The 14,398-nt window shown below is 43.3% G+C and overlaps 1 protein-coding gene across 2 annotated transcripts in view; it reads left to right on the top strand.

Annotated features, from left to right (window-relative positions):
- The window catches only part of VPS53 (VPS53 subunit of GARP complex), a gene marked incomplete at both ends in the record, with an annotated part of 175,649 nt that overhangs the window by 79,266 nt on the left and 81,985 nt on the right, over window positions 1–14,398 (top strand). The gene's annotated exons all lie outside the window — the stretch shown is intronic.

Genomic DNA, 14,398 nt, shown 5'->3' with positions numbered 1-14,398 from the left:
TCACTCTGGCCCATACCTTCTTCACTTGTGTTCTGCAGCCCTCAGCGACAGGCACCTTGGTAAGTCAGTCACGCCTACTGGCCACACCCCCAACAGATAGCCCTGGGAAGAGGCCACCCTGACACCAGTCTAGCTGGCGCACATGCTGCCTAAAGACTTGCTACAAACCTGGCCCCATGCTTCCTCCCATGCTGCTGGCTTTCAGGGTAGACTTTTTTGAAGTTCTTTTTTGACTGCCATTTTGTTTTAGGGTATCAGAATAAACAATGAAATGAACCATTGTATATATTACCCTTTAGTGTATGTTGTATCTCGGGCTGGGCGTGGTGGCACACACTTGTAATCCCAACATTTGGGAGGCTGAGACTGGAGGATCGCAGTTCAAGGACAGCCTCAGCTACTAGTGAACCCCTTTGCAACCTAGTAAAACCTGGTTTCAAAATAAAGAATAAAAAATAGGGCTGGGAGTGTAGCTTGGAGATAAAATGCCCCTGGGTTCTATCCCCAGTACCATAAAAAACAAAACAAACAAACAAAAAACCAGTATATGTCCCATCTCATAGGAAGTTAGTGAATTCCTTGGAAAGTGATCATGGAGCCAGTCGTAAGTCAGCCAAGAAGCCAGCTGGCCGGTTCTGCCTAGCTGCTTCCTCCCTAGGCGGCGCCCTGCCTCCCACCACCTCCATCACCTGCTTTTAAGCTCTTGGTTACTTTGTGTATGTGTGTGCGCGTATGTAGTGGTACTATACTTTGAACCCAGGGTGCTCTACCCCTGAGCTGCACCCCCCTGCTCTTTTTATTTTTTATTTGAAATAAGGTCTTGCTAAGTTACCACCTTATCGCCTTGAGCCTGTGATCCTCCTGTCTTATCCTCCCACGTACTGGAATTCCAGGCCTGCACCACCACACCTGGCTTCAGCTCTTAGTCACTTTGACAATGAAATACTGATATTGGGCTTGAGAGAGTGGGGGGCTTGCCAGAGAGATTTGCCACAGCTCAGTTTCCCTGCTGACTAGTCTCTTGCCTGTTTGCTGCAACTGTGTGTGGGGTGTGTGTGTGTGTGTGTGTGTGTGTGTGTGTGTGTGTGTATGTGTGTGTGGTATTGGGGATCATTCTACCTCTGAAATAGAGCCCCAGCCCTTTTGTTTTGTTTTGAAATAGGGTCTCACTAGGCCTGTCCTCAAACCTTCAGTCCTCCTGTCTCAGCCTCCCAAGAACTGGGATTACAGGTTTGGAATGGCGACATCTGACGGTGCTTTGAAGAGCCCTAAGGACAGGGCCTGCTTGGTCCTTGGTGTGTCAGCCCTGTTAGGTTTGGTCCTGCCCCGTGCTGCAGCTGTCAGTGGAGCAGGGAGCCGCCTGCACTTCTTCTAGTTGCTTCCACTCCTGTCCTTGGAGGAGGGATTCAAGACAGCGTAGATTTAAATGCCTTGGAATGAGAAGCGCATGCAGGATGTGCTGTAACTGTATCCATATGCATCGCTTGAAGGTGAACAAATTAGATTCAACCTTCTACTTCAAAGCAGAGTAGATTGCTTTAGATTCTTGTAACTGCCTCACTGAATTCGGGAGGTTGTTTTTTTAATAAACATTTCACATAGCTGACCTCCTCTTCCTCTTGGCCAGTGCATAAATTGCTCTTCCAAATAGAATTATCCTTTGGCTCATATGAATTGTTTTAATATACATGTACTAGTTTTAAAAATTACAGATATAGGAATTGCAGTTGCAGTGTTCAGCCATGTAGTTGAAGCATAGAAGCCTTTACTTATGAGAGCGTGCCCAGCGCCTCTCGCCCGTGCCCGAGCCCTCTAGCAGCCTGACTCCGTGTCCAGGAGCCTTTGAGAGGCCCCCGTCCTGCCTGTGCCAGGGCTTCTGTCCCACATGAGGAAGAAGCTTTCTCTTGTCTGATGACGCCTTCAGTGTCTGAAAATATTTAATAAATGGCTTCTTTTTTTCATTTGAATAACATTCTAAGGGGAAATTAACTTTTATTTGTGTCTGAGAAGTGGGTAATAATGATCAGAATAGAAGATTCCGTAATTAAAGACAAGAATGGAAAAGCAGGAGCAAAGCCATCTGTTTTCTCCTCAGAGATGAGGGTTTTGTATTCTTTTTTTACATTTTGCCCACCTGAAATTGTGCTTTTAAATACATCTTTCAGCTGGGCATGGTGGCACATCCCAGTACTTGGGAGGCTGAGACAGGAGGATCATGGTTCACAGCCAGCCTCAGCAACTTAGTGAGGCCCTCTGCAACTTACTGAAACCCTTTTTCAAAATAAAGAATAAAAAATAGGGCTGGGGCCAGGCATGGTGGCGCATGCTTATAATTCCCACACTTGGGAGGCGGAGACAGGAGGATCACGCAGATTCGAAGCCAGCCTCAATGACTTAAGAGATCGAAGCCAGCCTCAATGGCTTAAGAGACCGTTTCCAAAAAAAAATATAAAATAGGTCTGGGAGTGTAGCCCGGAGGTAGAAGGATTTCCAGGAACCCCAGTACCACTAAAAAAAAAAAAAAAAAAAGGGCTGGGATGTAGCTCAGAGGCAGAATGCTTCTGGGTTTAATTTCCAGTATTATAAAAAAATTTAAATTCATTTGTAACTGATACATAAAAATATAAATACTGTACTTTCAGGGTTCTATGTCACACCTTAGCACATGTAAATACCATTCAGTGTTTAAATCAGGGGAGCCAGGCATGATGGCATACACTTGTAATCCCAGCACTTGGGAGGCTAAGACAGGAAGATTGCAGGTTCACAGCCAGTCTCACCTACTTAGTGAGTCTGTCCTCAACTTAGTGAGACCCTGTTCAAAATAAAGAATAAAAACTAGGGCTGGGGGTGTAGCTCAGAGGTAAAATGTACCTGGGTTCCATCTCCAGTACAAAAAAAAAAAAAATCAATCAATCAATCAATCAGGGTAAACAGTCTCCTCAGCACTTATTGCTACTTTATGGTGAAGACATTCAAATCTTTTTAGCTTTTAGAAATATATAGTACGTTATTTCTATCTATAGTTATCCTACTGTGCAAAGCACACCAGTACTTTTTACTCTTATCTTACCACAATTTAGTACTCATTAATTTCATTTTTAAAAAATTTTTAATGTATTTTACATTATCATATATCACATATATAATTCACAAATATTTTCTCCCATTCTGTGGAGTTTCTTTTTACCTTTTTTTGTTTTTTGTTTTTGTTTGCTTTTGTTTTTTGCAGTACTGGGGATGGAACCCAGGGGCCTTTTACCTCTGAGCTACATCCCAGCCCTAGTTTTTATTCTTTATTTTGAAACAGGGTCTCAGTAAGTTGCTGAGGGAGGGCCTCACTAAATTGCTGAGGCTGGCTGTGAACCACGATCTTTCTGTCTCTGCCTCCTGAATGCTGGGATTACAAGCATGTGCCAGCACACCCAACCTCTTTCACCTTCTTTTTTTTTTTTTTAAGTTTTTTATTGGTGCACTATATTCGTACATCATAATGGGATAAAAATAATACTTTTGTAGACATACATGCGCACATCGCCCAGTTAGCCCCAACCAGATCCCCACCCCGTTCCCTCCCCATCCCTCCTTCCCATGCTTGGCTTAGTGGTTGACATCTAGTATTATAGCAATTTATCCAATATTAACGTTGATAATCTCACATAACAGTTTCATTTGTCTGATTCCAAGCTTTTTTTTTTTTTTTTTTTTGGTAGTACTGGGGTTCTGGAAGCCCTTCTTCCTCCGGGCTACACTCCCAGACCTATTATATATTATATATATATATATATATATATTTTTTTTTTTTTTTTTTTTGTGGTACTGGGGTTCCTGGAAGCCCTTCTACCTCCGGGCTACACTCCCAGACCTCTTTTTACATTTTATATTTGGAAACAGGGTCTCCTAAGCCAGCGCGCGCGGCTGGCTTCGAACCTGCGCGATCCTCCTGTCTCTGCCTCCCAAGCGCGGGGATTACAAGCGTGCGCCACCACGCCCGGCTATTTTATATTTTTGAAACAGGGTCTCTTATGCCAGCGCGGCTGGCTTCGAACCTGCGCGATCCTCCTGTCTCCGCCTCCCAAGCGCGGGGATTACAAGCGTGCGCCACCACGCCCGGCTGATACCAAGCTTTTGATGACTTAAAGATAACATTTCAATATTTCTTTTTGCTTTCTTTCTTACCAGAGAATATTTCTTTCTTTTTCTTTTTTAAGGTGAAACTATCATATATTTATTTATTTATTTTTCACAAAAAATCTATCCTAATATGTAATATGGACTCTAGATACCCAAAACGATCTCGAAAAAGAACAAAGCTAGAAGATGTATATTTTCTAATTTCAAACCATATAAAGCTACAATAATTGAAACAGTGTAGTACTGCTATAAAGGCAGATATATAAATTAGTGGAGTAAAATAAAAAGCCTAGAAATAAATTCTTCCATATATGGTCAAGTTATTTTTGACAAGGTTTCCACGAACATTTGGTGGAGGAAATAATTATCTTTTAACTAAATATTGTTGAAAAATAATAATTACATGAAAAAGAATAGAATCGGACCCTTACCTAACACCATATACAAATATTAACTCAAAATTGATAAAAGACCTAAATATAAATCTTAAGACTATAAACTTTTAGAAGAAAATCTGGGTCATAAAACCTTACAACATTGAAATTGGCAGTGATTTCCTAGATATGATTTCAATGGCACAGGCAACAAAAGGGTATACAAACTCCCTAAAAAATAAAAACATATTGTATATCCAAAGACAATGTAAACAGAGTTAAAAGTTACTGATAGAATGGGATAAAATATTTCCAAATGCTATATCTGAAGGTATATTAGTATTCCAACTAGAAATCCTAAAAATTAGCAACAATAAAAGCAAACAATACAATTTAGAGATAGGTAAAAGACTAACATAAATAATGAATCTCCACAGATGACCAATCTTAGTTGTCTGTTGGATGGAAAATCTTGTTTCTCTGGTTCTGGTGTGTGTTACCTATTTCTTCTTTGTAGTTAATCTCTTTGAGTATTTTCTGTAGCGCTGGTTTTGAAGACATAAATTCCTTCAGTTTCTGTTTGTCGTGGAAGTTTCTTATTTCCCCATCTAATTTGATAGAAAGTTTTGCTGGGTAGGAAATTTTTGGCTGGAAGTTGTTTTCTTTCAGAGTTTGGAATATGTTACTCCAAGCCCTTCTGGCTCTCATGACTTGGTTTGGGAAGTCTGGAGTGATTCTAATTGGTTTGCCTCTGAATGTCACTTGGCCCTTTGCTTTTGTTGCCTTTAAGATTCTCTGCTTGGCTTCCACATTGGTCATTTTGACAATTATGTGGCGTGGGGATCCTCTTCTCCGATCCTGTCTAAAGGGAGTTCTATAAGTTTCCTGGACCTGTGTATCGACCTCTTGCTCTATGTTTGGAATTTTCTGCTATTATTTCTTTGAAGATATTACTTATCCCTTTGGTTTCACCTTCTTTTCCCTCCTCTATTCCAATTATTCTTAGGCTAGCTCACTTAAAATGGGCCCATATTTCTTCAATGTCAGATTCCTGCTGTTGGATTTTTTTTTTCTAAATTAGAAACTATGCGTTCATTTTTTGAATGATCTTCTTCTAAGATCAAGATTCTATTCTCCATGTGGTCTAGTCGGTTGTTTGTACTTTGAATTGAGGCCTTTATTAATTGCATCCTTTATCTCTTTTTGACTCTCTCTGAATTCTTTTCGAAACACCTCTATTCTTTCTACAGTTATTTTCCTGATTTGATATTCTAGAAATATCTGAATTTCTGTTTTATCAGGTTCTGATGTTGTGGGGTTGTGGGCATTCATTGCTCCATTGTTATTCCTCTTTCCCATGATTTGGGAAGTTTGTGCCTTCTCTGGGTTCTTCCCTTGGGTCACTACGACTTCACTTAAGGTGATCTCGAGTCTATGGTATCTTGGTCCCCACTACTCCTTTACTGGGTTGTATCGCAGAGTCTCAGACCCAGGGAGTCAATTGAGGCTGCTTTAGACCATGGGGGGTGCCAGGTTGTGCGTTCTCCTATGGTGTGATATCTCTGCCACCGCCCCTCCCCCACTGGGTCAAGTCCCTGGTAGTACAGTACTGAGATTTCTCCTCCAGGGCCCGCAATTTGACTCACTGTTGTTGAGTACGCAGATGGAGCTGTAGTGGACTTGGTGAATTCGCTGCTGCTGCCGCTGGTGGCAATATGGTACCGCTGCCACGCCCTCGGCCGTGAGGCTGGCGTATTTCTTCTCTGTTTTTGAACTCTGCTCTGAGTCCCTGCAGGGTGTGCTGAGCCCAGCCCCTGGGAGCTTTAGATGCTCCCTGTGCAGAGAAATCTGCTGAATTCCTCCCGCCTGATCCGCAGCGGCTCACCTCGGCTCACTGTCCGCCACTCCTCTCTGGAGCCTGGTGGGGTGTTGAGTGCGTTGGTCTGTAACCGTCTGGTGAGTTCACCGCTGCCGCCGGCAGTAAGGCGCTGCTGCCGAGTCCTCTGGCGTGAGGCCGGCGTATCTCCTCTGTGGCTTTGGGCTCTGTTCTGAGTCCCCCTCCTCTCTTGGGCCTGGTGCTGCAAGAAAAGATGGCGCCCGCGCCGTTCCCGCCGCGGCTCCGGCTGCAGCACTGCAGTCTGGTTTCTGGTGTCTTGTTTTTCCAGCCCTTTTTTTCTCTGTCCCTTGTAATTACATTTTTTGTTTCTCTGCTGATGGTGTTTTCTGGCTATGAAAGGCGCTGATTTTGTGGTAATAGAGATTGGTTGTTAGCGGGGCTTGTAAGCGCCACTTTCCTCCGTTGCTATCTTCCCAGAAGTCTCTTTTCACCTTCTTAATTCTGCCCTTTGACACACACGTTTTAAATTTTGCCAGGCATGGTGATATATATCTATAATCTCAGTACTTGGGAGGCTGAGAAAGGAAGATTGCAGGTTAAAGGCCAGTCTGTGAATTAGCAAGGCCCTCTGTGACTTAGTGAAACCCTGTTTCAACCCAAAAGATAAAACAGGGCTGAGAGAATAGCTCAGAGGTAGAATGCCCCTTGCAACGGACCAGCTCGGCCGGCACTGAAACCACTGGGACTTCGTTCTCAGAAGGTGGGCATAGGGCTCGGCTTAGTTCTGCAGAGGCTTTTCTGCAGCAATTCTTCCCGCTTACCAATTAGACTTGAATTCAAGTCCTTGTTCATGGCCCAGACTGTAGAGATCAGTCTCCAGGACTTGGAAGGGAGAAATCTGAAATAATTTGACATGGACAACTGCCTCTTGTGCAATTGACAGAGTTTTATTTCCCCAAACCAAGATTTATACCCTTTTCCCCAGTAGCAAAGTGTAAACACCAAAGAACAATAGTGAGGCATTAAGTGTAAACAAGATAAAAGGAGGACCTGTTATAGGTTAAGATTTGTCTGGAACCTTGTGATTAAAGTCAGCCCCCTTGGCTTTGTGATTGAGATCAGATTTCTGGCTTCACAGGTGAGCCTTAGGGGGCAGAGTCTGGAAAGGCAGGAGTCACACCCAAAGCCTTTTGGAGAATTCAGCCTTTAGGATCTCCTTTAACCCTTTCGGAGCCTTCGTTCCTTAGGCTTTGTCCATGCCCTCCTCTGTCCAGCAAGCTGGGCGGGGACGAAGTTAGGGGTCCCAGCTTTTAGGGTAACAATCATGCATGTAGTTGGTATGGGGGACTCCGATGGGTCCGTGTCGTGTGCGTCTATGATGATCCAAAGGACTGCGGTGGATGTCTGTCCAGTCCTGTCTGCAACGCCATCTGATGTCTGAAAGCTTCAGTCCTATGAGGCAACACTCACAATACAGTTAGCAGACAGGGCCAAAAGGCATCATGATAGGGAAACACAGGCGAGTTGATTCCTATAACTGTTCTCTGATAAATAACCTTGAAGCCAGTTTTTATTTCAGACTTTGGGATTTCTAGATTTGTTGGAAGTACTTCTCTAGCCCCTACTATTCTGCTGCTGAGTCACAAACGGTAGGCTTTTGTTAGGCCAAAGCCAGGAAAGGGGTTCCTGTACATTTCTAAAGGAAAGGAAAAAGGCTGAAGCTAGGAAAAGGCTTATTTACATTTCTAAAAGAGAAGCAAATGGCCCATATCCCAGAGAAACAATTTCACACCTCTTGGGGGATGAAACAAAAGGTAGAAGCCTGTGTTTGGAGGCAGGACAAATCTGCAGCCTCCCCTCTCTGGGCCAAATCTGCATGGAGATGGCAGAGACGATCTCAGAGATGATGCTGAGATACGGGCTAGCTAATCTGTAGATTACAAGCGTACACCACCATGCCCAGCTTTTTGTTGGTTCTGTGTGTGTATGTGTGTGGTGTTGGGGATTGAACCTAGGGGCATTTTACCTCCAGGTTACACCACCAGACCTTTTACCTTTTTGTGTGTGTGTGGGTCTGGGGATGGTACCCAGGGGCATTCGACCTCCGAGCTACACCCTCTGCCCTATTTTTTATTCTTTATTTTGAAACAGGGTCTCACTGAGTTGCAGAGGGCCTCACTAAGTAGCTGAGGCTGTCCTCGAACCGTGATCCTCCAGTTTCAGCCTCCTGAATGCTGGGATTACAAGCGTGCGCCACCACGCCTGGCTTAATTTTTGTTTTGAAACAGGGTCTCATTAGATTGCTGAGGCTGTTTTCAAACCTGTGATCCTCCTGTCTCAGTCTCCCAAGTACTGGGATAACAAGCATATGCTACCTTGTGCTTGAAGGTAAAACATCCCTGTGTTCAATCCTAGTACTCAAAACAAAAGCTCAAAAAGAGTAAAATATATTAAAAGAAAATCTTTCTTGACTACTTCTAATCCCTTTTTCATGCATGTACTCCCTAACAAACATGCATACACATGACATACACAGAACTTTTTGCTTTGCTCACAGAAAATAGTGTGCTTTGGTTGTTTCTCTTTCTTTATTTCTCTGCTTTTCTTTCTTTCTTTTATTATTATTATTTTTTATTTATTTATTTTTTGGCGGTACTGGGGATGGAACCCAGGGGCCTTGTACCTCCGAGCTACACCCCCAGCCCTATTTTTTAGTCTTTTTATTTTTTGAAACAGCCGAGGATATCTGCAAACCTCCAGTCTGAGCCTCCCAAATGCTGGGATTACAAGTGTGCACTACCACACCCAGCTGTTTTGGTTGTTTCTGAAGAGGATTTTATTGAGGGCTTCTCCTCTGACTAGCATTTATTTGTCAGTGTTTTTCAGGCATCTTCTTTGTTCAGGGATTTGGGAAAAGGAGAAATAGAATCAGACAAGTGCTTATGGCCTATTAAAGAAAGAAACCTGTGAAAACTGTCACAGTATAAAGTCCAAGAATGTGGGCACGCCGGGTCCTGGTGATAATAAATACCAGGTGTGCTTATGATCCTGACTATCAGCTAAAGCCCTCGGGCCATCTCTTTAAGGACAGAAGAGGAATTGAGCTGGAGTAAAGCATTTATGGAATGAAAAATACAGAAATTATAGAACTTTCATCTCACAACTGAAAGCTTTCTCCTTCAGGGAACGGAAAAAAGTTAGTCTTAAATTTCAGAGTTCCTTCTTTGATAATGTGACGTGTCCAGCCAGGGCCTCCACAAGGGATTTGTGCAGGCAGAGCCAGGTACGGATATGCACCAGACTGAAGCCAGAACAATGAATGAGACAGCTCAGCTGTCCTGTGGTCTTTACTGTTTTGGAGGTGCCAGACATCCTTCATGGTTTAATCAGTGGCAATTAATTAACTTGCTATATGAAGAATTTTACCTTCTCCTATGGACTTCAAATCAACTGTCATTATAGCCAAAGAAGTAATTCTTCTAAAACTGGAAAGGCATTTAGCCGGGCGTGGTGGCGCACACTTGTAATCCCAGTACTTGGGAGGCTGAGACAGGAGGATCACACAGGTTCAAAGCCAGCCTCAGCTACTTAGTGAGGCTCTCAGCAACTTAGTGAGACCCTGTTTCCAAATAAAGTATAAAATAAATAGGTCTGGGAGTATGTCCCGGAGGTAGAAAAGCCACTGGGTTCTACCCCCAGCACCACAAATAAATAAATAAATAATAAATAAATAAATAAATAAATAAATAAATAAATCTAGAAAGGCATTTACTTCTTGTCCAAATTTTGGGTTCACTTAGCAGCACTCGGGTTAGTGAAATATGTCATTTGAGCTATTTAAAATCCAGACCTAGTACTTGTCTGTGGTCTACAGCAGCTGCCGAGCAGGAGGAGAAGTGTGGCCCGTTGGCTCTGATGACAGGGCTCTTGCACAGGAGACTATGCTGTGCCATCGATTGCTGTCTGCAAAGACTTGCTCTTTTGCAACTGCAAATTAATCTAAGCAGGAACTTAGGCCTCTAAGGAGGCTAAAGCCACAGCCCAGGTTTTTGTTAGAGCATTTACCGCCAGAGCGGGAGGGTGAGGGTGCCAACTGAGGGCCTTCTGCAGGTGAAGGGTGGACGGAGCAGCCCAGTGTAGCTTTGTGCTTGTGAGTTGATTGGGGTGTTGCTTTCATTTTCTGGAGAGATCCCAGAGTCAAGATAGTAGGGATGGGCTGAGCATGGTGGCACATGGCTTGTAATCCCAGTATTTGGGAGGCTGAGACAGTAGGATCATGGTTTGTGGGTGGCCTCAGCTACTTAGTGAGGGCCTTTACAACTCAAAGAGACCCTGTTTCAAAATAAAGAATTAAAAAAAAAATAGGACTGGGAGTGTAGCTCGGAGGTAGAAGAACACCCCTGGGTTCCATCCCCAGTACCAAAAATTAAAAGAAAAAAAAAGTAGCTGGGTGTGTAGCTTGGAGGTAGAATGCCCCTGGGTTCCATCCCCAATACAAAAAAAAAAAAAAAAAAAAAAAAGATAGTAAGGATGGGATGTCACTTGTAAGAGGTTAAAAGAAATTCATTTGGTGAGATTTTGAGCCCTCATTTCTTTTCCTTCTGTGGGTTACTTCATTCAGAGAGGCATAGCAAGCTGGTATGGTGGCACATGCCTGTATTCCTAATACTTGGGAGGCTGAGACAGGAGGATCAAAAGTTTGAGGACAGCATCAGCAACTTAGGCCTCAGTAATGTAATGAGACCCTGTTTCAAATAAGAATAAGCCATTACACATGCCTGTAACACGAGTACTTGAGAGACTCTTACAGTCAGATTACAAGTTAAGTAATCTTAGTTAAGACCCTGTTTCCAAATAAGATATAAAACATAGGGTTGGGGTGTAGCTTAGAACACCCCTGGATTTAATTCCCAGTGCCTAAATAAATAAATAAATAAATAAATTAGGGCTAGGGGTGTAGTTTAGAAGTGGAATGCCTTTGTGTTCAGTCTCCAGTAAAAAAAAAAAAGCATGGCGGCATGACAGGTCTGCCTTCATCAGTTGCTCGCCCTCTTGTGCCAATGAAAGCCTCTGTTTACTTAACTTTCCTCTGTGGCTTTTCCTTGTGTGCCAGGCATTGTGCTAATCTGCTTTTTAAAAGTTGTTATATATTATTACATTTAGTCCTTCGACAGCTCTGAGAGCCAGGGGTTAATGTCCCTCCATATGCGAATGAGGCGAGAGGCTTGGAGAAGCTAAGCAACACTCCCCATTGAAAGAGCCCGGACGGACCCCCAGGCTTGTCAGATCCGGAGCCCTCCCCATGACACAAGGGTGCCCTCGCTTAACGCAGCACCAGCCGCACAGGGGCCCAGGCAGGGAGTGGTTCTCTACTCCTTTCTTCTGCTCTTCAGCAAGTCCTTGGCCCACCCTCCTAAATCTATCCCGAATGTGGCGGCTTTCCTCTATCTCCACATCACCAGCTTAGTCCGATCCCCCATCAGCGTTTGCCCGGAACATGGCAGCAGCCTGCAGACTGGTCTTCTTGCTTCCGTCATGATCCATTCTCCCCATGGCACCAGAGAGGGTAGCTTCAGAGCCCCATTAGGCGCGTATCTGTAGCCCCAGCTACTCAGGAGGCTTAGGAAGATCACTTGAATGCAGGAGTTTGATGAATATTCTCAGCAGAGAGATCTGGTGCAAAAGTTGTATAGAGCCTGGTGACCTTAAAGGACAGAGCGGACAGGCAAAAAGTAATAAAAGTAGCCAGAGTCTAATCACATAGCGTTTTGGAAATTTTAAACAAGTTGAAGGATTCAGTGTGGCTTTTCTTTTTCTTTTCTCCTCCCCTCCCCTCCCCTCCCTTCCTCTTTCTTTCTTTCTTTCTTTCTTTCTTTCTTTCTTTCTTTCTTTCTTTCTTTCTTTCTTTCTTTCGAGACATAGGGTCTTGCTATGTTGCCTAGGCTGGCCTCAAACTCCTGTCTCAGCCTCCCAAGTACTGGGATTACAAGTGTTTGTGCCACCATACCCAGCCTAATTTTTTATTGCTTATTGAAGTCTTGATATATTATTTATAGGCTTGATAAATTCCCTTTATTACTATTCCTCTTTCCCTAAAATATCAACAGTTCTTAAAAAGATAACTAAAGCTTAGAAATGCTGCTTTCTAAAAATAGCTTTCTATGTATAGGGACCTCCCCCCATATCAGGTAAGGAAGCCAAAGTTCAGAGGGTACAAATATAAAATGCTTGCTTGGGTGTTGGGCCATATGGTTTCTCACCAGGGTACTGCCAAGCTTCTTGTCTTACTGGTGATTGCCTTGAAATATGCCATCTTCACAAGGCTTTCTTCTACATAGAAGCTGTTATCCGTCTGCATAATAGCATTTCCAAGTGTTTTGGACAAGAGTCAAGTAGCTTAAATGAGTGTAAGCGTGTAAGCAGAATTTTTTTTTTTTTTTTTGAGGGTCTGGGAATGGAACCCAGAGGCATTCGACCTCCAAGCTACACCCCCTTGCCCTATTTTTTATTCTTTACTTTGAAACAGGGTCTCACTAAGTTGCGGAGGGCCTCACTAAGTAGCTGAGGCTGGCTGCAAACTGTGATCCTCTGGTCTCAGCCTCCCGAATGCTGGGATTACAAGCGTGCACCACCACGCCTGGCTAGGCAGAATTATTTTAAAGTCCAAACCAGATGGGATTATTGTAAAGTCCAAACCATATGGTTTTTTTTTTTTTTTTTTGTGTGTGTGTGTGTGTGTGTGTGTGTGTGTTTAGGTTTTGCTTTTGTTTTTTTCCTGGTATAACCTCAGGTGATATGCTGGCTTGGCATAGTTAGTCATATTGTAGTTCATGTGATGTCCCTCTCCTGTAAGGATTAATACAACTGGCTTTACTGGTATTTCCTAAAATGTTATAAGTACTTTGTTTTTTTTTTTTTTTTAGCGGCATTGGGGATGGAACCCAGGGGCATTCTACCTCTGAGCTACAACCCCAACCCTATTTTTTATTCTTTATATTTTGAGACAGGGTCTCACTGAGTTGCATAGGTCCTCACTAGGTAGCTGAGGCTGTCTGCAAACTGCAGTACTCCTATCTCCGCCTCCCAATTGCTGGGGTTACAAGTGTGCGCCACCACGCCTGGCTTATACACATATATTTAGAAACGCCCTTTCCCTTAACTTTGTGTGCCAAGGGAGCCATCCCTTGCCTGACCACCTTCCCTCGGGCACCAGCCAATCCCATTTATACTGCTGTCCACTCAGCTTCTTTTCTGCTAAAATGCCCAGATCCCAGGTATGAACAACATCTCTAGGTCAAAACTGGAAAAACTTCTAGAGCTGTCTTGATTCTGTAGTTGCACTGAAGTTAGCCTCAGCGGTGACCCTTGTATGTATCATGTGCTTCTTCTAGGGTTTCACATATTTATTACATTTGATTCTTCAAACAGTCCTTGGACTGTATTCTCATTCAGCAGACCAAGCTCCCATGGCTCAGAGAAACTAGACGACTTGACCAACAGTAAAGTTGGAGCTAACAACCTGTCTCCTGCCCCAGCTTTCCCACTCAGTGATACATTTTGAAACTGATCACATTCAGGAGCCAGGAAGTAGCTTTCCTCAAGACTCTGCTATGATTATAAGGGGAACTTGACTATGATGTAGAACACACAAGATTAATTTTGTAGTTTGTTCCTGAATTCAAATCCATCTGGTATTTGAATTTATTCATATTTTTATTTTTATTTTGGTGTGATACTGGGATATTGAGCCTGGGCATTCTGTTTCCAAGCTCCATCTCTGGCCCTTTTTATGTATTTTTTTTTACTTTGAAATAGGGTCTTGCTAAGATACTGAGAGTCTCACTAAATTGCTGAGAGTGTCCTCAAACCTGTAGTCCGTCTGTCTAAACCTCCCAAGGACTGGAATTACAGGCCGGTACTACCATGTCCGGCTCATTTTGAATTTATTCTTATTTATTGAGTACCTATTACATTACCTCCCAGACATCAAAGTTAGGATGGGGAACAGGATAGACATGATCCCTGCCATCATGGCATCTGGTGGGGAGAAGAA

This window comes from Muscardinus avellanarius (genome assembly GCF_963383645.1).
Source record: "Muscardinus avellanarius genome assembly, chromosome: 16".
Lineage (NCBI taxonomy): Eukaryota > Metazoa > Chordata > Mammalia > Rodentia > Gliridae > Muscardinus > Muscardinus avellanarius.
Note: the sequence above shows the minus strand (reverse complement) of the source record. Positions and strands in the feature narration are given on the sequence as shown.